The sequence below is a fragment of the Pongo pygmaeus genome, chromosome 5 (genome assembly GCF_028885625.2).
Source record: "Pongo pygmaeus isolate AG05252 chromosome 5, NHGRI_mPonPyg2-v2.0_pri, whole genome shotgun sequence".
Classification (NCBI taxonomy): Eukaryota; Metazoa; Chordata; class Mammalia; order Primates; family Hominidae; genus Pongo; species Pongo pygmaeus.
Genome location: NC_072378.2, coordinates 1,130,915 through 1,152,116, shown reverse-complemented (window position 1 = coordinate 1,152,116; position 21,202 = coordinate 1,130,915). Strand labels below are relative to the sequence as shown.

General features: G+C 44.9%; 1 protein-coding gene and 1 long non-coding RNA gene across 2 annotated transcripts in view; one reads left to right on the top strand and one right to left on the bottom strand.

The window, feature by feature from the left end:
- The window catches only part of FOXF2 (forkhead box F2), a 177,161-nt gene that overhangs the window by 111,934 nt on the left and 44,025 nt on the right, over positions 1-21,202 (bottom strand). The gene's annotated exons all lie outside the window — the stretch shown is intronic.
- Positions 3,689-21,202, top strand: part of LOC134739678 (uncharacterized) — a 63,725-nt gene continuing 46,211 nt past the window's right edge. Inside the window, exons 1-2 of the long non-coding RNA XR_010126546.1 lie at positions 3,689-3,762; positions 13,701-13,916. This is a non-coding gene — a long non-coding RNA (uncharacterized LOC134739678). The remainder of the gene's footprint in view (positions 3,763-13,700; positions 13,917-21,202) is intronic.

The window sequence follows — 21,202 nt, the reverse complement described above, 5'->3', positions numbered from 1 at the left end:
AAGAGGTACAGTTCAGATGTCTTCTCCTGCCTTAGCTGCTTTAGCAAAGTACCAAAGACCAGATAGCTTATAAACGACTGGCATGATTTCTCACAGCTCTGGAGGCTGCAAGCCGAGACCAGGGTGCCAGCAGGGTGAGTGCTGGTGAGGGGCCCTATGGAGTTGCAGACGACTGACTTTGTACCTCCTCACATCGTAGAAGGAGGGCAACAGAGCTCTGTGGGTCTTTTTTATAAGGGCGCTAATCCCATTCATATTACCTTAGAAGGCTCCACCTCCTAATACCATCACATTAGGGGTGAGGATTTCAACACAAGAATTGTAGGGAAACACACACGTTCAGTCCTGTGCACCCTCCTTGGGAAACTTCTTCTAGCTTGGGTTCAGTGTCTCTCCTCTGCACTTTCATAGGACTCGTGCTGGCATATGTGCTTATTACACTGTAATAGCAGATACTTGCCTGCTTTCCTTACTGGACAGTGACCTCTTTAAGGATAAACTGAGCACTTTGTGTCTGTGAGAGAGTGTGTGTGAATACACAATTCTGTGTGTGTGTGTGTGTGTGAGCCACACAGGGTCTGACTCCATGAAAGATTTCTGAATGAATATATGAATGAATAGTGTTATGAGACTGATCTACTCGAAGTAGCCTAACTACTTCGTGATTCACTCTGCATCGTTATAATTTGAAATACGAAGTCATTTGGGAACATGCTTAAAGCCACAACATATTATTTAGTCACAAAGGTTTCTGAGAAAAGAGGGTTCCTACAGCTATGGAGGAACTATATTTAGCAAGTCTGTTGATCTGTTGTTGAAGGATCAGGTTTCTTTTTGGTAATGAACGTGTTCAGTGCAATTTCTGTCTTATGTTAAGAACAATCATGTAATGATTAAAATGAATAACCTTCATGCTTCTGGAGCTGTGCTAAACCAGTTCTGTCAAAATACAACCAGTGAGTCTCCCGGTTAAATTTAGAGTGGAACGTGAGGAATAAGTCAAGAGAGAGGGAAACGTCTCCAAATTAATTGTTGTGGTAAGTTCCCGGCAGACAGAAACTAGAGCCTTATTTTGCTTAGCAAGCCTCACAGTGAAAGGGATTAATTCTGTGAAGCACCGGGTCACTGTGAGAGTTTAGTCCTCACAGCAAGAAGAGGCCTGGGTATGTGGATGGTGTTTGTCTATGTGGACATGCCGTCATCCTAACTAATGGGCTGTCTAGGCAGGCTGGTGTTGGGTCAGGGCAGTGGGTTCTTCTGTGGGTGCTGATCAAATTTGATTACTTAAATAGTTTCATTAAATATGGAACAGGGTTACAGGGTGTAGTTACAAGGACCAGGAAATGGAGGATCCTTACCCTCCGTTGGGGGTAGGGTGAGGGGGGCTTGTAAATTATACATTGAAGCATTTTAAGGCGCTTTTTCAGACCTATGATGCAGTAGGGAACTTCTGAACAAAAGGATTGAGGTTAATGTTCTAGGATTACTCTAGGAATATCCTAGTAATGCTCTGGGAGGTAACATTCTAGGATAGAGTTTTGGGCAGTGTATCTTGGTAGTTGTGGAGCTTGGGTTCAAACTAGGTAGATCAAGGCTCAAATATCAGCTCTACCACTTGCAAGCTGGGTGACTTGGGCACATTGACATGTCTGTAAGCCTCCGTTTGCTAACCTGCAGAATGGAGGCAATAATAGTAATGCTCTTGGAGGATGATGGCAAAGAATGGTAGTTGCCATTTGCATTAAAAGGATCTGGGTAGGAGAGCATTTAAATGGCTCAGTGCAAAACTTTACAGTTTCAACTTTAAAATTAAGCTGCATAAAGAACAGTGCAAACCCTTGTTTTCCTCAGTAATTCGGTAGTGCCCTCCTCCTCCACTGTGGCAGGTCAGGGCTGGGAGGTGGGAAACTGCTCAGGTCTCAGCTCTAGCATTAATCAGTTCCCCCTGGGCAAGCCTCTCAGGCCCCTGGGCTCCATCTGCATGATGAGGTCATTGGCCTATGATGTTCAAGGTCTCTTCAAGCCACAAAATTCTGTAGCTCTCCAACTTACTGCTGGTCAGCCCAATATTGTGGCAGAAGGTAGTTTTTTTGATGTGTACACAATTCAGTTATTCTTAAAATAGTTTCCATAAGCAGAGAGAAAATAAACTACTTTTTATTTACTTTTTCAGCATGAGTAGATCCTGACAAATGCTTGAAGGTAAATTTTGGTGATGGAATCAACCATGTGTGCAAACTGCACAAGTCTACAGAAAGGACTACAAACACAGTAGCCGTGTTTTCCAGAGCAGAGTGGCTGGAAGGCAGAGTGGGGAGTGGAGACAGAGAGGATGTATGAATCCTCTCCGCCTGTAGAGCAAGTGCTTTTAGAAGGAAGTTGCTAAAGAAATGTCCACAAAATATTTTAAGAGCAATTTAAAAATCATCAACAGCACCAATTTTGTATTAATATACTTGACCAAGGATTTATATCCAATTAGGAGAGAGGAATTCTGATTTTCTACTCATTTTTGTTACCAGTATATGCCTGCGGAGAAAAATGAAAGGGAAAGAAGACCAAAACAGGAGTCATGTCTTGTTGGACTAAACTGATAGTTCTCAATCCAGATTACACATTTGAATCACCAGGGTGCCCTAACACACAATCATCTCCCAGGCCCTGCCTCCAGGACTCAGATCCCCTTGATCTGGGAGGGAGTGTGGACACCCCTAAAGGATTCTCATGTGTAGCCAGCATTGAGAACTGCCAGGTTGAACAGTCACCACCTCCTCCACCCTAAGCTACTGAGGATCAGTTGTTTTTTGTTTGCCTGTTTGTTTTATAAAAAGCAGAAATTTTATTTTCTCATAGTTCTGGATACTTGGGAAGTCCAGGATCCAGGCACCAGCAGATTTGATGTCTGGTGAGAGCCGCTCTCTGCTTCTGAAATGGTGCCTTCTTGCTGTGTCCTCACATGGCAGAAGGAAGAAGGGCAAATTGGACCTAGGTAGTTTGGTAGTTCCCTTGAGTGCTTTTATAAGGGTCTAACCTCATTCATGAGGGCAGAGACCTTATGGCCTAATCATCTCCTAAAGGCTCCACCACTTAATACTCTCATGTTGGGTCTTAGCTTTCTTTCTTTCTTTTTTTTTTTTTTAAAGGTTGGATAAATGTGTTATTAATAACCTTGTTTACATCATAATATGTGTATGTATGTGTATATACACATACTCACATGCTCACAGATATATATTTTTCTATAAAGAACAATATTGAACATCAGCAGACAATTTCAAAAATATTTCTTAAAAACCAGAAGAGTGCAACCTGATGAGTTTTCTCTACGTTACTTACAGAGCTTCATACCATCATTTAAAAAATTATTTATTTCTTTCTTTATTTTAACATTTAAGTTCAGGGGTATGTGCGCAGGTTTGTTACATAGGTAAACTTGTGTCATGGGGGTTTGTTGTACAGATTATTTCATTGAGGGTCAGTTGTTGAGCCAGTCCCTCCAGGTTCCCACTTCATTCCAGAGTAGGTCTAGAGCCCTTGGATTTTCTGAATCCTTTTATGTAGTGGCTCCTTATCTTGGAGGAGTTTCTCAAACAGAATCCCTTTGTCCCTAGCCTGCTGTGATCACGCCCTCCTTCCCCAGAATGGGGCTGCTCGGGAACTCTTCTTTTGATGAACTGTTTACAAGCCTGCCTTGAAGAGGGGTAGATATGAGGAGGCACCACTGAGGAAAAGCCTGGAACAGCTTCTTGATCCTCCCTCCAGGTACATCGAAAGTGGTGTTGTCCAGTAGGATCTCCTGCAGTTACAGAATGTTCTAGACCTGGGCTGTCCAATATGGTAGCTGCAAGACATAGGTGGCTCTTGGCACTTGAAATGTAGGTAGACAACTGACCCTTCTTAATTTCATTTAATGATAGATGATTACTTCGAATTTATTATTATTTTTGAGATGAGTTCTTGCTATATTGCACAACCTGGTCTTGAATTCCTGGGCTCAACCAATCCTCCTGTCTCAGCCTCTCATGTATCTGGGACTGCAGATGCACACCACCGTGCCTGGCTCAAGTTTAAATATAAATAGCCCATTTGTCTAGTGGCTGCCATATTGGATTTCACTGTTCTTTGTGATGTAGGGCTCTGAATTACTGTGTTGTTCCTCAGCAGATGTTTTCCCTGGGGTTTTCTCTGATCATATTAACACCTGACTTGCAGTCTTCCTGTAATCACCTTGAGTGACGTCAGTGTCCCTCTGAGTGACCCACCCAAATCTTGGCCTGTTGGTTCTTTGACATCCTCCGTAATAGTAATTGTCCCCTCTGCCCCACTCAAGCTACCGTTTTCTAGGGCCATTGCAAGTCCTTGTCCTTACCTGGAATTGTTCTACCTTTGAAATTTTAAAGAAAATGTACCACAGTGCTCTTCTCAGACCTGTCACCCATTGCTCTCCTCAGACCTGTCACCCATTGCTCTCCTCAGACCTGTCACCCATCGCTCTCCTCAGACTTGTCACTCACCCATTGCACGACTGAGGCCTCTTTTCCCTGGACCTTCCACTGTCTCCTTCTTGCCTTCATGACGAAGATTATTGTTTTGAGACTCCTTTAACTTTTAAAATGCTGTCTGCTTGTTTCTAAACCAGTGGATATTTTTTAGGCCAAATAATATTACTTAGCTTTTCAGAGAGCTTGGTGGTCTGAGGTCGCTCACTCCTTCTTCAAATGTTTTCTCCCCATGGCTTAACTGATCCACTTCACCAACTCTTACTGGGGCATCTGGATGATACTGTGAGTGGCAGGCAGTGTACCAGATACTGGGTGTAAGAGTCAGCAAGACAGGCATGTCCCAGCCTTCTAGAATTTAGAGTATAATGAGGAAAATGGACATTAATGGTTGCACTAAAAAATATGAGAGGACAAGTGGGAAAAGCCTGCAAAGGAACGTAGTGTGAAAACTCTGCACGGGGGAATTCTCTCAATCCTATTTAGCCCCAAATGCTTCTGATTCTGTCTCTTGAATAACTCTTTTTAAAAAACTGTGGTAAAATATACATAACATAAAATGGACCATCTTAACTATTTTAAGTGTACAGGTGAATGGCATTAAGAACATTCCCATCATTAGGCGACCATCTCCAATACCCGTCTCCAGAACTTTTGCATCTTCCCAAGTGGAAACTCTGTGCTCTTTCAACAGCACTTCCCATTCTCCATACTCCCAGCCCCTGGAAACCACCATTCCGCTTCCTGTCTCTATGAATTTAACGACTCTAGGAATCTCATGTGAGTGGAATCACACAATATTTGTCCTTCTGTGTTTGGCTTATTTCACTTAGCACGACGTCCTCCAGGTTCACCTACATTGTAGCATGTGTTAGGGTTTCCCTCCCTTTTATTGCTGAATCATATTCCATTGAATGGAGAGAACCGCATTTTGATCATCCATGCATCCACTGATGGACACTTGGGTTACTTCCACCTTTTGGCTATTGTCAATAATGCTGCTATGAACATGTGTGTACAAATAGCTCTTTCATTCCCAGATTTCAATTCTTGTGGGTGAATGTAGCTAGAAGCAAAATTGCTGGATCATGTAATAATTCTACTTTTAATTTTTGAGGCACCACCACACTATTTTCCATAGCAGCTGTACCATTTTACATTCGTACTGATACTGCTCAGGGGTTCAATTTCTTCACATTCTTGCCCACACTTGTTAATTTCTCTGCTGTCTTTTATTTATTTATTTTTGACAATAGGCACCCTAATGATGTGAGATAGTGTATCTTAGTTTGTTAATGGGAAAATTTATTTTGATACATGTATGTTCTGGTGATGAATATTTCCAAGAACTTCTCCTCTCACTAAACAATTCTAAGTCTTAGAAATTGCCGGAGGTCTCCCAAGTGGGGCTTTCCCTAGAAAGGACGGTCCCATGGGGAAGTGTGGAAGCTGACACTTTGTGGGTGGCTTGGCCTCCTTAGGTGTCTGGATGCACACTTGTACCACTGCACCGTAACGAGGCACAGGAGGGAGAAGAAACACAGCCTGTTGGACAAATGCCTGCTGTCTCTTCGGGTGCACCTTGCAGGAGGCTTCTCTTGGGGGAAGGCAGGAGACACAATGAGAGAGATAGGCAGAGTGGATTATGGCCTTTGAATGCCAGATCTGGGCTTTGGACTTCATTTGGTGTGAAATGGGGGTCAGCTGAGGCTTTTGGATTAAGTTCAAGGAGCTTTTTTTTTTTTTTTTTTTTGAGACGGAGTCTCGCTCTGTCGCCCAGGCTGGAGTGCAGTGGCGCGATCTCGGCTCACTGCAAGCTCCGCCTCCAGGGTTCACACCATTATCTTGCTTTAGCCTCCCGAGTAGTTGGGACTACAGGCGCCCACCAGCACGCCCAGCTATTTTTGTATATTTAGTAGAGATGGGGTTTCACCTGTTAGCCAGGATGGTCTCGATCTCCTGACCTTGTGATCTGCCTGCCTTGGCCTCCCATAGTGCTGGGATTACAGGTGTGAGCCACTGCGCCCAGCCTAAGTTCAAGGAGCTTTAATGCGATGAGGAGGTAAGTGGAGGTGGCTGTGGTAACTCTGGGAAGTGATGAGGGATGCCTGTCCTGAGGTGTGCTGGTGGGGACACAGAGGAGGTGACAGATGTGGGAGGAATTCAGGAGGTTGTGGAGTTCGGGCTTTGAGGCCAGCCTGATGCTGAGATGTGGATGGCTGGGAGGAGTCCACACTGCCTTGGGCAATTGGGTCATGGCGGTACTTTGAGTCAGGATAGAAAATTTCAAAATGCAAACTGATTATGTGGAAGATATATTAAACTACTTTTGGAAAGAAATGTAATATTTAGTTGGCAGGTATTTTACTCCCATAGGTGGAGATAACATAGAAGGCCTTCCAGGATATGGAATCGCTCCTCTCCCAGCCCATATGGTGGGGAGGGCTCCTCCCATCTCTCCCAAAGGGAGGCACTCTCTCCCTTACACGGCTGTCCTCTGGGCCCGGGAAACAGTGCCTGGCCAGCCCAGGGGTGTTCCACCCACAGGAGGCCTGAGACATCCTCTCATCTGCTCCAGTGCCTCAGTCAAAGGGACCAGAACTGAATACCTGTAGCCATCCTTAGACAGGCCAAGTTCAGTTTTTCATCTTGCAGACAGTTTTACAAAACCATTTTGATACATAATATTTGTACATATTTATGGGGTACATGTGATATTTTGTTACATGCATAGAATATGTAATGATCAAGCCAGAGTATTTAGGAAATCCATCACCTTGTGGATTTATGTGTTGGGAACACTTCAAGTCCTGCCTTGTAGCTATTCTGGAATATTCAATACATTGTTGTTAACTATAGACACCCTACTCTGCTATTGAAAATCAGAATTTACTTCTTCTATGGAATTGAGTGTTTGAAACCATTCACCAACCTCTCTTCATTTCCACCTCTCACCTACACACCATTCCCAGCCTCTGGTAACCATCATTCTATTCTCTGCTTCTGTGAGATCAACTTTTTAAGCTCCCATTTATGAATGGTGGATGCAATATTTGTCTTTCTGTGCCTAGTTTATTTCACTTAACTAATGACCTCCAGTTCCAAGTTGTGGCAAATGACGGGATTTCATTCTCATTTATGACTGAGTAGTACTCCATTGTGTATATATACCACGTTTTCTTTATCCACTCATCCACTGATGGACACTTATGTTGATTCCATATCTTTGCTATAGCAGTGCCCACAGGCAGTTTTGAGCACATACCTGGTTCTCAGAGCCAAGAGAAGATACAAAGATGAGTGAGAAACCATTTCCACGTTAGATCAGTTCATAGTCTAATTGCAAAGATGAACATAAAAGGAATAACCCAATAATAATATACAGTCATCCTTCAGTGTCTGTGGGATGTCAGGTCCATGACTACACCAAATGTCACCCTGGGGGTCAGGTTTCAGCCCATGCTGAGGTCTGGAGGGTGTGAGTGGATGAGTAGATAGCTGAAAGAACAGTTGGGGGGCTGTAGGCAAGTGAAATGTAGTTTTATTCAGCAGCGGCTCTCATAAACAGCTTACTTATATTAGCTCTTTTACATTGTTCTCTCATCAGCAGCTTTCCTACACTGATCACCCTGTCTTGGCTGTTTAGTCTGGTGGTTCCCACCCACAGCTGTGTGGCTGGCTCTCCCCTGCCTTCAGGTTCAGCAGCTTCACTCTTTCTGGGCACAAGCAAGCCGAGCTGTGTCCTGGCTCCCTCCTGTCCATCTGCAAGATGGACAGCTTTGGCTCTCTCTCTTTCTCTGGGTGTGAGCATCTGTACAGTGTCAGCAGGGCAATTATACTTTTTACAGGCAATAGTGGCTTAGAGTCAAATGATGAGCCTTCCCATGTTATGGCTACATAGCTGTGATAACAAGTGGAGTTATGCACCTGCACTCTAAACTTGTGGAGTCACTCTGGATGTTTATCTCAGCCTATCCTTGACCAAAGTACAGCCATGTTCCTTACAGGGGGATTGGTTCCAGGAACCTGTTTGGATGCCAAAATCCATGGATGCTCAAGTCCCTGATATAAAATGGCATGGTATTTGCATATAACCTACACACACCCTCCTGTGTACTTTTAATCATCTCTAGATTATTTATAATACCTAATACATGTAAAGGCTAGGTAAACAGTTGTTGTATTGTTCAGTGAATAATGACAAGAAATAAAGGTCTGAACAAGTTCAATACAGAAGCAACTAAAATATATTTTCTGTCCATGGATGGCTGAATCCATAGATGCAGAACCCATGGATATGGAGGGCCAACTGTAATATGGGAGACAATTTTGCCTTGCTGTGCCTTAATTGTAGTGACCAACTTTACCTGAAGACCTTAGGGGGGATCATGCTGGAGTCATGACAGCTGAGCTCAGTTAAGTGGATGTTTTCTAAATGAGGAAGGAGGAGGGCGTCTGGCCAAGGGCCACCTGCAAAACTTGGTGGTGAATTTGAGTAAGTTTTATACAGGGAATAGCATAGAGTTGTGTGGCTGGAGCCCAGGGTGCTTTTAGGAAAATGGGAGAGAGTGGGAAACGAGACAAGTGAAGTAGGTTTTGCAGCTGATGAGGAACTGCTCGTATGTCTTGCTAAAGAATTTGGACTTCATCTAATGGACACCGGGGGCTGCTGCTGGCTTTCAACCCAGGAGTGCTATGGTGCTATATGCTTGAGGTCACACAGTTCTCCCCAGTCCCGTGGCAGGTGGAGACCTTGAGGTCACACCATTCTCCCCAATCCCACGGCAGGTGGAGACGTTGACTAGACAGTTCTCCCCAGTCCCGCGGCAGGTGGAGACCTTGAGGTCACACCGTTCTCCCCAGTCCCGCGGCAGGTGGAGACCTTGAGGTCATACCGTTCTCCCTAGTCCCGCGGCAGGTGGAGACCTTGAGGTCACACCCTTCTCCCCAGTCCCGCGGCAGGTGGAGACCTTGACTAGACAGCCTCCGCTTTGGCTCAGTGCTCTCTTCGTTCCATTCATCATCTGTAAAAAGGGCGTGGTGTGTGAGGTTATTGAAAAGAATAAATACATGCTGCCTATAACCTACTTGAAAAACTGTGAGTGCGATGTAAAATGGTCATTGTTCTTAGTAAAGGAATTACAATGGCAATTTCCTAATTCCAAGCACGGCTGGATCCTCACCCTTCCAATTAGCCAGTTACAGGGAAAGTGAGTTTGGACGAACAACTTTGTGCCCAGGTGCAAGTTTTCTGAATGTGTCAGACAGAGCACATAGAAAAATGAGGCCAAGTTGACTGTCTTTAAAGTTTGTCTTAAATATTTGATAATGCCCAGCCTGAGGGAATGTTTTCCTTCCCGTTATTTATATATTACTTGCTTAAGATGTATTCCTATTCATTTCATAATTTCAGAGGCATGTCACTGTTGGGAAATTCTCAAATTCCAAAGTCTGTGAGCAGAGAAGGCAGGAGTTGATGGTAACCACAAGAGATCTTCAGGGTCCCCATTTGCTTCTTGAAATGCCAGGTTGATCTTATGCCTAGAGGTTGGGTCTGTGGCCAGGGGAAGGGTCAGCTCTGGGCATGCAGGCTGAGAAGGGCTGTCGCCACAGGAGTGAAATGAACAATGCCATCCTTCCCCAAGGAATTCTGCCCTAGGACCCAAAGGCAGCAGATGCAGTGGCGTGCTGGTAAATGGTTACCAAGTGTCTCCCAGCACGTGGTTCCCTTGTGAATGTTGGTTGATATTTTGTTTATTGTTAGCAAGTGAGATGAAGGTGAAACAATGAAGACACGATGTGAACAGCCTCTTTGCAGAATTCAACAGTGGCTTTCAAATTCTGGAGGAATATCTCCTTAGTTATTTTGTGCTATTCCCAATCTGATGTCTCCAGACAAGATACATTTTAAAATTCAGTCTCCAATCTATTATTTTAATAGCTTAATCTATTAATACTTTATCACTTTCTTATGTCTAGACAATTGACAAAACAACAAACCAGGCCCTGATTTGTAGCATGTGACATTTTTCATGGTGTAAATATTCCCATGCGTGCACGGGTGATCTCAAGTGACTGATTGTCTCACAACCAGTGCACAGATTCTTGAAAATGTAACAGTTGGCTCTCCTGAGCCCACAGGAACTGGTTCCAGACTACCACCCATGCAGGTAGAAATTAAAACTTTTTGAGAGCTAGTGACAGACAGGATCTTAGTTTCCATGATTTGAAAGAATCATGGACATTTGGAACAGCAGAGGAATACTGTGGGGAGCTGAGGGGAAGAAAATAACTGCATACATGATAGTGTTAAGCAGGAAAACCACCCCACTCTGTAATGGATAATCAAATACATAACAATAGAAAAGAGAAAAGAAAAGTGCAGAACTGCATAGACCTCAGAAGTAGCAAGATGCGGAGGGAGTCAGCCTGTTTAGGCTCTTTTTTAAAAATAAAATACTTGCTAAACCTCTTCTTGGGCCATAGGTCCCAAGGTTTCCAGTATTTTTGACAGATGCTAATCCTTCTAATGCCCTGGGAGGCGCTGGCATCATTTATGTGTTGAAGATGAGAAAATTGAGAACGGTCTTGTGATTTGTGCTGAGGTTAAGGAGTCAAAGTCAGAGATAAGAAAAGATTTTATTATTTTAGCCTATTTGAGGCACGCTTTGTTAATGGAAACAAAACAAAACTCCACCTAGTAATCAAAGCACCACAGGCTTAGCGAAAAACGTTTAATTTGTGGGAACTCCCATGGGATATGTTGGTAAGCCAGGTAGGAACGCATTAAACATGGTCAGGAATAAGGGGAGGAGAGCCTGGATCACGCTGGCTTGAGCTCCCTACCCTCAGTGGGGCAAGGGGAATACCTCCCGTGGTTTCCTGTTTCTTCCCCTTCATGTTGAAGCTCATCTGCCAATTTTTGAAGCCCTTCATAATCCAGGCCCATCACACTTCTTGGTGGACACCAATGCTCGAAAAGCCCTGACGACTCTCCCACAAATAGGCTGGGCTCATCCCCTCTTGACGCATACTACCAGTTGGTAAGGAAGAGAGCTCTGTCCACAGCGCATGCTAAGGGTGCCTGTGCAGTGTCCCATTTCATTCTCATACAAACAAATTGAGGTTGTTACTATCATTGTCCCACTTGATAAAGGAAATGGAGGCAGGGAGCCTCCACCCAGCTTACCTAAGCTCATGTAGTTACTAAAACCTTTTACTAATAAGTAAACAAGCTTTTTACTAGCAAGCCTTTTAACACAGGACTGAATGTTCAAAATTAGGCTCACAACCCTGCATTCCAGGTCCTGCAGTACATGGAGTTCCTTTCCCCATTACCTTCCCTCTCAATCCAAGCCTGTCCCTCTTTTGGGCTCCCAAATGCTCAAGATCCTCATCAGTGTTCCATACAGCTACCTTCAGGAAAAGAGCTCCCATCCATCTCTTCTGGGTTACTTAAGAAATTTGTCTACAGTGTGCAACTGTCATCCAAATGTGTCCTCTCTTGCCTGATATAGTATCCTATGCAGTGCTTCTCCAACAAAGCTATAAGCTCTTTAGGGAAAACAAGCATGTTTTCGTTTCCCATAGCAGGGCCTGTAGATAGACACTCAACACATACTTGGTGATGGATTGATTCAGGTCCAAGTCCAGCACCGTTTATTTACTTAGCATCTATAGCACCAGGTGTCAGACTCCGGATACAGAGATGAAAGACATTCCCTCTATCAAAGAACTTCAAATTCCAGTGGAGCAAGCCGATTAGCCAACAGTTACAATGCAATGTGATTAGTATGACCAAGGAAGGCCCAGATGATGAGAGTCCTCTGGGAAGGGCTCGGTGAGAAGCTCACTTTTAAAGCAGCCCAGCCTTTTGTTCTTTTTTTCTAGAGACATGGTCTTGCTCTGTTGTCCAGGCTGAAGTGCAGTGGCATGATCATAGCTCACTGCAGCCTTGAACTCCTGGGCTCAAGTGATCCTCTTGTCTCAGCTTCCCAAGTAGCTGGGACAATAGGTGTGCACCACCACACCCAGCTAATTTTTAATTTTTTTTTTTTTTTTTTTTTTTGGAGAGACAGGGTTTCACTATGTTGCCCAGGCTAGTCTCGAACTTCTGGGCTCAAGCAATCCTCCCACCTCGGCCTCCCAAAGCTCTGGGGTTATAGGCATGAGCCACCGTGCCCGGCCCAGCCAAGCCTTGAAGGATGAGAGGAAACCAGAGTTCACCAGGAGGAGGCTGGGGAGGGCTAGGGCCCGGCACACAGTGCACGTTCTGAAGCTCAATGCATCTCCTGGGGTATTTCACCACATCTTCCTCGATGTGACTTTCAACTACATTTAAGACCAAATTCTGCTTTCTTTCTATTATATTCATGAAAGTGTGGGGCCTGTTACTCAAGGGGCAGCAGTGATGTGAGGAATGCACAGAACACAGGTGCCGGTGGCCGCCGGCAGACAGGGTGATTTTGGCTACTCTTTCGAAGTGGGGAGAGAAGGTTATGGAACCCATTGTGGAGCCAGGGATGCCACTCTCCATGCCCGAGCCTCACCAGGGTCACACAGCCTCTCCCACCTCTCCCCTTCCACACACAGATGTGGGTAGAGGTCATTGTCCCTCTTCTCATCACCGTTTCTATTCCTGGCGAGGAACTATCGAGAGGAGCAAGAGAGCCTCATCCACTGTCCCACACCAAGGGCGACTCTGGGCTGTGTCCGGCTTCTGTGGCACAGTGGAAAAGAGACTTACAGGTGATGCTTCTTCAACAAAACACTTTGTTGGAACGTTCTGATTTTCTCGGATTAGTTTTTGTCCTACATAGGCCCTTAACCTTACTGACAATTTGTTGTTAAAACTACACTTGGACAGAGGAAGCTTGAAGTAGCTATGGTGGAAGATTTGGACAGAGGAAGCTTGAAGTAGCTATGGTGGAAGATTGACAGATAGAACTCCCTTGTAAAAAAATTTCTATGAAGTTGACTCAGCTAGAATATTCCAGCCCTCCCTTCTCTTTCCTTGAAAAACACATATACGCTCCTCCATTCCACACCCAGACACACACACACACAAACACACACACACACAGAGTAGGAAAAAGGGAGGAGAGCTGCCCAAATTTATTGGAGTTAATTCAGTAGCATTAACTTTAATTCCACTCACCTAACTGAATTGATTAGGACAACATGGTTTTCTTCTTCTTGCAGGAAAAAGAGACATACAGGAAGCTGGGAAGAACTCTAGAGATCATAGCCGCGGCATTCCATCCCTGCATGTTCAAGATTCAGACTATGGGTCCACGTAGCTCATTGAATTCTAGGCCAGGGAATCAAAGTCTGGAATGACCCCACACAGGTCCCTGCTCAAGTCAGAGCCCCACTGGAACATTCTGCCTCATGCCCACTGATGGAGATATTTCAAGGGTAAGGCATCATTAAATAATAAGCCACTGGAAAATTCAGGTCAACATCTAAGAAGGTTCGTATGACCCATCCTTTACATGAATACGTCTTTTCTCCTCAAGACAGATGTGTAAAAATGAATTGTACTCCATTAATGTGAAATTCACTTGTGCTCAATTCAGGCTTTTAAGATTTCTGGATTCAAGAATGAAGAAGCACAGATTGGGGCACATGGGTGTCAGTTTAAGTGACGGCTCAGGTGGATGGGCAGGTGCTGCATGGAGGGCTGAGCGGCTGCGGAGCGGAGGGGCAAGACTGGACTTGGAAGGAAATGGGGGTTGGTCAGTGACAGCACCTGCCAGGGCTCCGGAGGGCAGGGGATACTGGTGTTTCATAGTCACCAACCCTGGGCAGAACAGCTGAGAGTGAAGGTATGTGTGTTGTGTGTTTACCTGTGTGCGTGTATGTGTGAGATGATGTGTGTTTGTGTGGGTGTGAGTGTATGTGTGAGTCTGTTGTGTGTATTTGTGTGAGTGTGTTGTGTGTCACTGTGTGTGTGTATGTGAATATGCGAGTATGTGTGTGTGACAGAATATGTGAATGTGTGCAAGTGTGAATGTGACTGTGTTGTGTGTGTGTGTGTGTCTATGTATGTGAATAGGTGTGTGAATGTGTGTGTATAAGTGTATGTGAGAGTGTGTGAGTGTATGAGTGTGAATATATGTGAGTGTATGTGTGTGGGAGTGTGTTATCTGTGTGGGCATGTATGTGTGCACGTATGTGAATTTCTGTGTGTGAGTATATGTGTGTGTGAATGTATGTGTGTGTGTTATGTGAATATGTGGGTGTGTCTATATGAGACTGGGAGTGTATGTGAGTGTGAATGTGTGTGTTATATGTGTATGTTAGGAGTGTATGTGAGTGTGAATGTGTGTGAGTGTATGAGTGCGTGTGTGTGATGTGTGTCTGAGTTAGGAGTGTGTGTGTGAGTGTGTGAGTGTGAATGTGTGCGAGTGCATGTGTGAGAGTGTGTGTGGGGGTGTGTAAGTGTGAATGTGTGAGTGCATATGTGTGTGAGTGTTGTGTATGTGTGTGGGGGCGTGTAAGTGAGCATGAATGTGTGAGTGCATGTGTGAGAGTGTGTTTTGTGTGTGTGGGGTGTGTAAGTATGTGAGTGTGAATGTGTGAGTGCAGGTGTGTGAGAGTGTGTTTTGTGTGTGGGGGGTGTGTAAGTATGTGAGTGTGAATGTGTGAGTGCAGGTGTGTGAGAATGTAGACGTGTGTGTTTACCGTGCAGGTGACGCTGCCTGCCTCCCCTCAGCCTTCTGGGCCCTTTCTACTAGAATTCCCGTTTGGGAGGTTCAGTTCTCTCTTGTTACACAGCGTGTGAGGAGAAGGAACTTTGAGTAATGTCAAAGGTAGGTACAGAAACGACATTAAGTCTGCCCCAAACTTTGTGAGCAAAGAGCAGTTCCAAATTATCTTACTGCATGTGCCGAGTGCACGTGCCTCTCTTGTGAGCCCTCGTTGGTATCTTTTCGTGCAGAAATGCGGCAGGGCAGGGCTGGCCAGGGCCGAGCTCACAGAGGAAGCGAGGCGACGGAGCTCCATGCTCCACCTCCAGGGTCTCAGTGCCTTTTTTCCTGTGCAAAGTCGATATTCACTGAGAGACTTCAGCGTTTGACCCTGAGGCTCAGATAGGGCACAGTGATTTTTTTTTGCCTATGAAATTTAAAAACAATCAATGTCCAGGGTGGACTTGGGGAAATCCTGTTTCATATTTCATCCTGAATGACTTCAAAACAAACTGCTTTTATCTCTAAAACATTCCTTTCAGTTAAACACCTTGTGGGGCGCTTTATTGCTCAGTCTATTCACAATGGCAGTTTTTATAGAGATCCTTATTTTCAAAGAAATGCACACTGCCTGTTTACCTAATGGGCCAGACAATGACTAAGAAGCAAATTACATAAAGATCATTACGCGGACTTAGCATGTGCTCTCGTCCTGTGACTCACGGGGCAACTTGTTTGTGTTGCATTTATGGGCAGAGATGCTTTAAAAAACATTTGATAGAGCAAGAATTGTGAAAGAATGCCAGTCATCGAAAACTGCCAAAAGAGGGATGCTTTGACGGCTAGAGACAATGCTGTTGAAATCAAAAGGTGTGTTGGGGTGCCACAGAGCTTTCCACAGCCCGACTGCCTCAACATGGTCCTTGACCCCCTGAGAGAGCAAATTCCAGGCTTAAACAGCAACCACCACTTTAGAAATAGCCCAACTTCTCTCAAAGCACCAGCATTTATAATGGTTATCCTTGGTTGGGAGACCAGGATAGGGAAGAAACACCTTTTGTGATGCTGAGTAAGCAGCGAATAAAAGTGTTCCTGACTTCCATGGGGGATTTTTTAAAAATAGCTGGTGCTATTTCTTTTTTCCTTTGAGACAGGGTCTTCTTGCTTTGTTGCCCAGGCTGGAGTGCAGTGGTTCACTGTAGCCTCAACTTCCTGGGCTTAGATGATCCTCCTATCTCAGCCTCCCGAGTAGCTTGGACTACAGGCACATGCCACTGTGCCCAGCTGATTTTCTGTAGAGACAGGGCCTCACCATGTTGCCCAGGCTGGTCTCTAACCTCTGGGCTTAAGCAATTCTTCTGCCTTGACCTCCCAAAGTGCTGGGATTACAAGTGTGAGCCACTGTGCCGGCCCTACTGATGCTATTCTTTTTAATTATGGTAATATATATATAATATAAAATTAACCATTTAATCGTTTTAGGCACACAGTCCTGTGGTGTTAAGCACATTCACACTGTGGGAAGCCGTCACCACCATCCATCTCTGGGCTTTTTCGTCTTGTGAAATGGAAACTCTACCCATTGAACAGTAACTCCTCCTCTTGTGACCTTTGCAGCCCCCACTGTACTTTCTGTCTCTATGGATTTGCCTACTTTAGAGCCTTCTATAAGAGGAATCACACGGCGCTCATCCTTTTGTGACTGGCTTATTTCACTGAGCACTATGTCTTCAAGGTTTATCCAGTGGTAACCCGTGTCAGCGTTTCCTTCCTTTTAGAGGCTGAATCATATTCTGTTGTGTGGATGGACCACAGTTTGTTTATATCTGTTAATGAACACTTGGGTTGCCCGGGGGGTAGATTTCTATTCTGTATCTTTTCTCAACAGTTGAATGAGCATGTAGGGCCATGAGTGTCAGGTGTGCCTGGCAATTTGCAACCCCACCACCATTTGCTGCCGCGCCTCCATGGTGCTTGAGTAGCACGGCCTGTAGGAATCACTCCTGCAGCTTATGTCGAGTCCATCCCACTCCTGGATGGATCTCTCTTACCTGCAAGACGATTGGCATCACAGGTGTTTGCTGGCGGTGCTTGTTCTAGTGTAAGGTCAGTGACCTACAAGGAAAGGAAGCTCTTTCCACCTTGGCCTCGAGTGTTGCTCTGTTCTTTCAGCTGTGCTCAGCAGCTAGGAAAAGTCCAGGCTGGGACTGCTGGGACCCGTACCCTTGCTCCTTCTTCCCCTTCATCCCATGGAGTGCTTTCCCTCTGCAAAGACTGCATTTACAAGACTTCTGTGCAAATGAAGTGACTTGATTTGGAATTTCTTTGTGATTAGGAAGATATTTCAATGTTGTTTTAACTCTTGACCTCAGGCTAACATGTAGGAGCCAGGATTCAGTTAATCCATTAATGCCTATGTGAGAAAGTTCTAATTTACTTTTGAAATACATTGCAAATGTGCCTTGTACTAACCTTCCTAATTATTATTTTTTCCTTATAGACTAAGAGTGAAATTAGCATTTGCATTTTCTAAATGAATTGGTGGACAGAGAAAGGAAGTCACTGACATCCTTGGGTATGAGAAAAGTCAGCCCAGAGTTGGGGGGCTTATACAATTGGGAATGGCCGGAATGGGAAACCCATTGGGTTCCGCCTAACACCCTCCCCCTCCCCGCAGACTTCCCCTACCCAGAGAGTGGCTGGAAACACACCAGACCCTCCAGGACAGCATTTTTAAGACAGCTCTCAGGTATTCAGAGAAAGACGGACTCTGAGATGCAAGTTTTGGAAATTTGGTTCCACAAAGTTAGTTTTTTTTTTTTCTTTCCTGGAGCAGGACTCCTCATAATTGCTCATTCAGCAATTTTCACTGGGTATAGACTATGTGCAGGCTTTGTATAAGAAACACCAGTATGTTCTTGCCTTCCTGGAGACTGAAGTCCGGTGCGGCTCATAAGATGCTAATTTCAAAGGGGGCGATAAAGTAGGCAAGGTCCCCAAAATGCTTACAATGAAAGGAGACTGTCTTGGGAAGACATTTCCTTTCACACGTGACTTGTGGGTTGCACTTTGTTTTTGTGTTTTGTTTTAGAGACAGGATCTCTGTCACCTAGGATAGTGTGCAGTATCATGATCATGGCTTACTACAGCCTTGAACTCCTGGGCTCAAGTGATCCTCCCACCTCAGCCTCCAGAGTAGCTGGGACTACAGGTACATGCCACCACACCAAGCTAACTTTAAAAAAATGTTTTTGGTAGAGATAAGGTCTCATTTTGTTGACTGGGCTGGTCTCAAACTTCTGGGCTCAAGCTATCCCGTCGCCTCAGCCTTCCAAAGTGCTACGATTATAGGTGTGAGACACCGCGCCTGCCGGTGCCCTTTGGATAACACTGTTGTGCAGTGAGGAAGACGTTAAGCAGAAACTCGGTGCCATTATGGTAATAACTAGCACATGTCAAGCAGGTTACATGTGCCATTTCTCACCATCATCCTGACAGTTGGAAATACTTTCATTTTACAGCTAAGGTGACTAGAATTCAGAGCACCTAAGTGACTAGTCCTAGGCCATCTGTTTTGTTTGGTAACAAGGAAAGCCATGATTGGCATCCAAGTCTGTTTGGGTCCAACACCATTGTTCTTCCATTTTCTTTCCCTAATTCTCTCCCTGAAAAGTCTATGTCTTGGGTTAAAGAAACCTCAATTCTAGTCCTGACCTGTCTGCTAATTAACCCAGCAACCTTGACCCCTTCAGATTCTCAGAGTTTGAATCCTTAACTCTAAACACAAAGAGTTAAAAGGTCTATGCTTACAGTATGTTGTTAGGACAGATTAAGTAAGGTATGCTCTGCCACTTTGAAACATACATAACATGTACAGTGCTATCTGCATTCCAAGCATCAAATATTATTTGCTGAAGCAGTTCAAAGGGTTGGCTGTGTCTGATTCAGCTGGATCCAACATGTGGATGATATGTGTAGCCTCTTTGAGGGCAGCTGTGCTACTCATGTCCTGGAGCACTGAAGTAGACAGTGTTCCTTCAAGATCCCACTGAGGAGGCTCTCCTCCTCTCAGGCTGCACCTGACAATGACCTCAGCCTTCAGAACCACTCGTTAAAGGATTTTTTTAAAGAGTGGCAACACCCGAAAGCTCGTTTATCACTGTCTGTGCCTCCTGGCAATGATGCCACCTACACACTGAAGAATGATGGCAAAAATAACACACAACAAACTGTGGAAAAAATGTAAAAGGATCCCTCTGTGCTGAAGGCAGAGATTACTGACCTATTTGTAATAACTTTAGATGGCACTCTGATCAGGAAGATTGTGGTTTTGCAAACACAGAGGGCTCTTACATCACTATTATACGGGGAGCCCTTCTTTCCTTTGGAATCCAAACTGATAAGCGGCACGTTTGTTGGTCTACGGGAGGATTATGGGCTCTGCAGTTTTTTCCTTTGGTTTGATTGGAATGCTTTACTGGATTGGAATGAACAGACTGGAATTCTGTGGTTGTAGTGGAGTCCTTCAGCACCATCAATTCATAAAGCTGACCTCAAGAGACCTGAGAGCCGGTGCTTCCTGTAGGCTCTGGTGGAGACTAGGGAGAGGTGGCAACAGCCCCGCAGAGAGCCAAGAGGAAAAGAAAAGGTAGGCGAGGGCCAAGGCCTGTTTCAGGGAGCAGGCAAGGAGTCCCAAAGATGAGAAAGGGCTTGGGGCTGTGCTCGGAGTAGAGTGGACAAGTTCCTCCTTGGGGACCATGTAAGGGCAGCAGCTCTGGAGCGCCCCCTGCCTTCCACCTAAGTGCTGGGATTACAGGTGTGAGCTGCTGGAGCATAGAGGCCTCTGTCCTCCGTAAGCCCAGGAAGCAAAGGGCAGGCTAGCTCCCATAGATCATGCCCAGATGAGTCTTGGGGCATTAGAGCCCAGGGTCCTCATCAGGGACCATCCCCTGCTTTAAATAAGCCTTTCATGTGGCAGGGTTGACCAGCAGGGCACGGGCATATTCATCAATATTTGCTAGAGCGGCGGGGCCATTGTGACACATGCACAACGCCAGGTTCACAGGCACAAATCATGTGAAAGCAAATTCATCTTTCTTCTGACGGGGCCGCTAGACTGGTAGGTCAAGGAAATGCTAGACCCACAGTGGTTACCTCTGGCACAGTCTCTCGTGATGATATCCTTGTGTACAAAATAAAGGCATGTGGGCCAGAGGTGGTTGGGGTGGCCTTTCCCTGGCAGGTCCAGGGAATACACCCAACAAAGGCTGGTCTAAGCTATGACCAGCAGCGGCTTGCACAGACACTTCTGGTGCTGAGCTGTGAGCCTTAACTGTGTCCTGCTCAATGGTAAACCACACGTTTTGAACGACAGTCAGGATCAAGAGCCGAAAGGGCCTCATAGTGCAGGTTAGAAGAAAAGGCTGAGCAAGACAGAAGGCCATTTTATTTTCTAATTTTTATTTATTTTTTATTGTGTATTTTTAAGGCAGGCAACATGGTGTTTTGATATATGTATGCACAGTGAAGCGAATCCCACAGTCAAGCCAGTTAACATATCTGCTATCTCATGTCATCACTGTCTTTTGCAATAAAAGTACCTAAAATCGACTCTCTTGCCAAATATCCAGAGTATATAATACAATATTATTATCTATTAATATCTACAATATTACTATCATATTGTATTAGAATGGCATTTTAAAAGGTTAAATAAAAAGGCTCTTCACTTGGGCTCAAAGAGTTAACTGCACTAGTACCCCAAGGGTGCCATGGTGCTTAGCAGCAGTGAGGATGATGAGAATCCAGGGCTTAGGGCAGGAGGTGGTTTGCATATGTTTGTTCCGTCCGTCTTTGGCTACATTATGGTGGAATATTTCCTAGAATGCTGAACTGCCTCGTCTTCTCTGGGCTAGGGTAACCACTTTTGGAGTACTGGCATTCAGTTTTAGGCACCACATTTAAGAAGACAAGGACAGAATAGACCCAAAGCACAGGGATCAGATTGCAAAA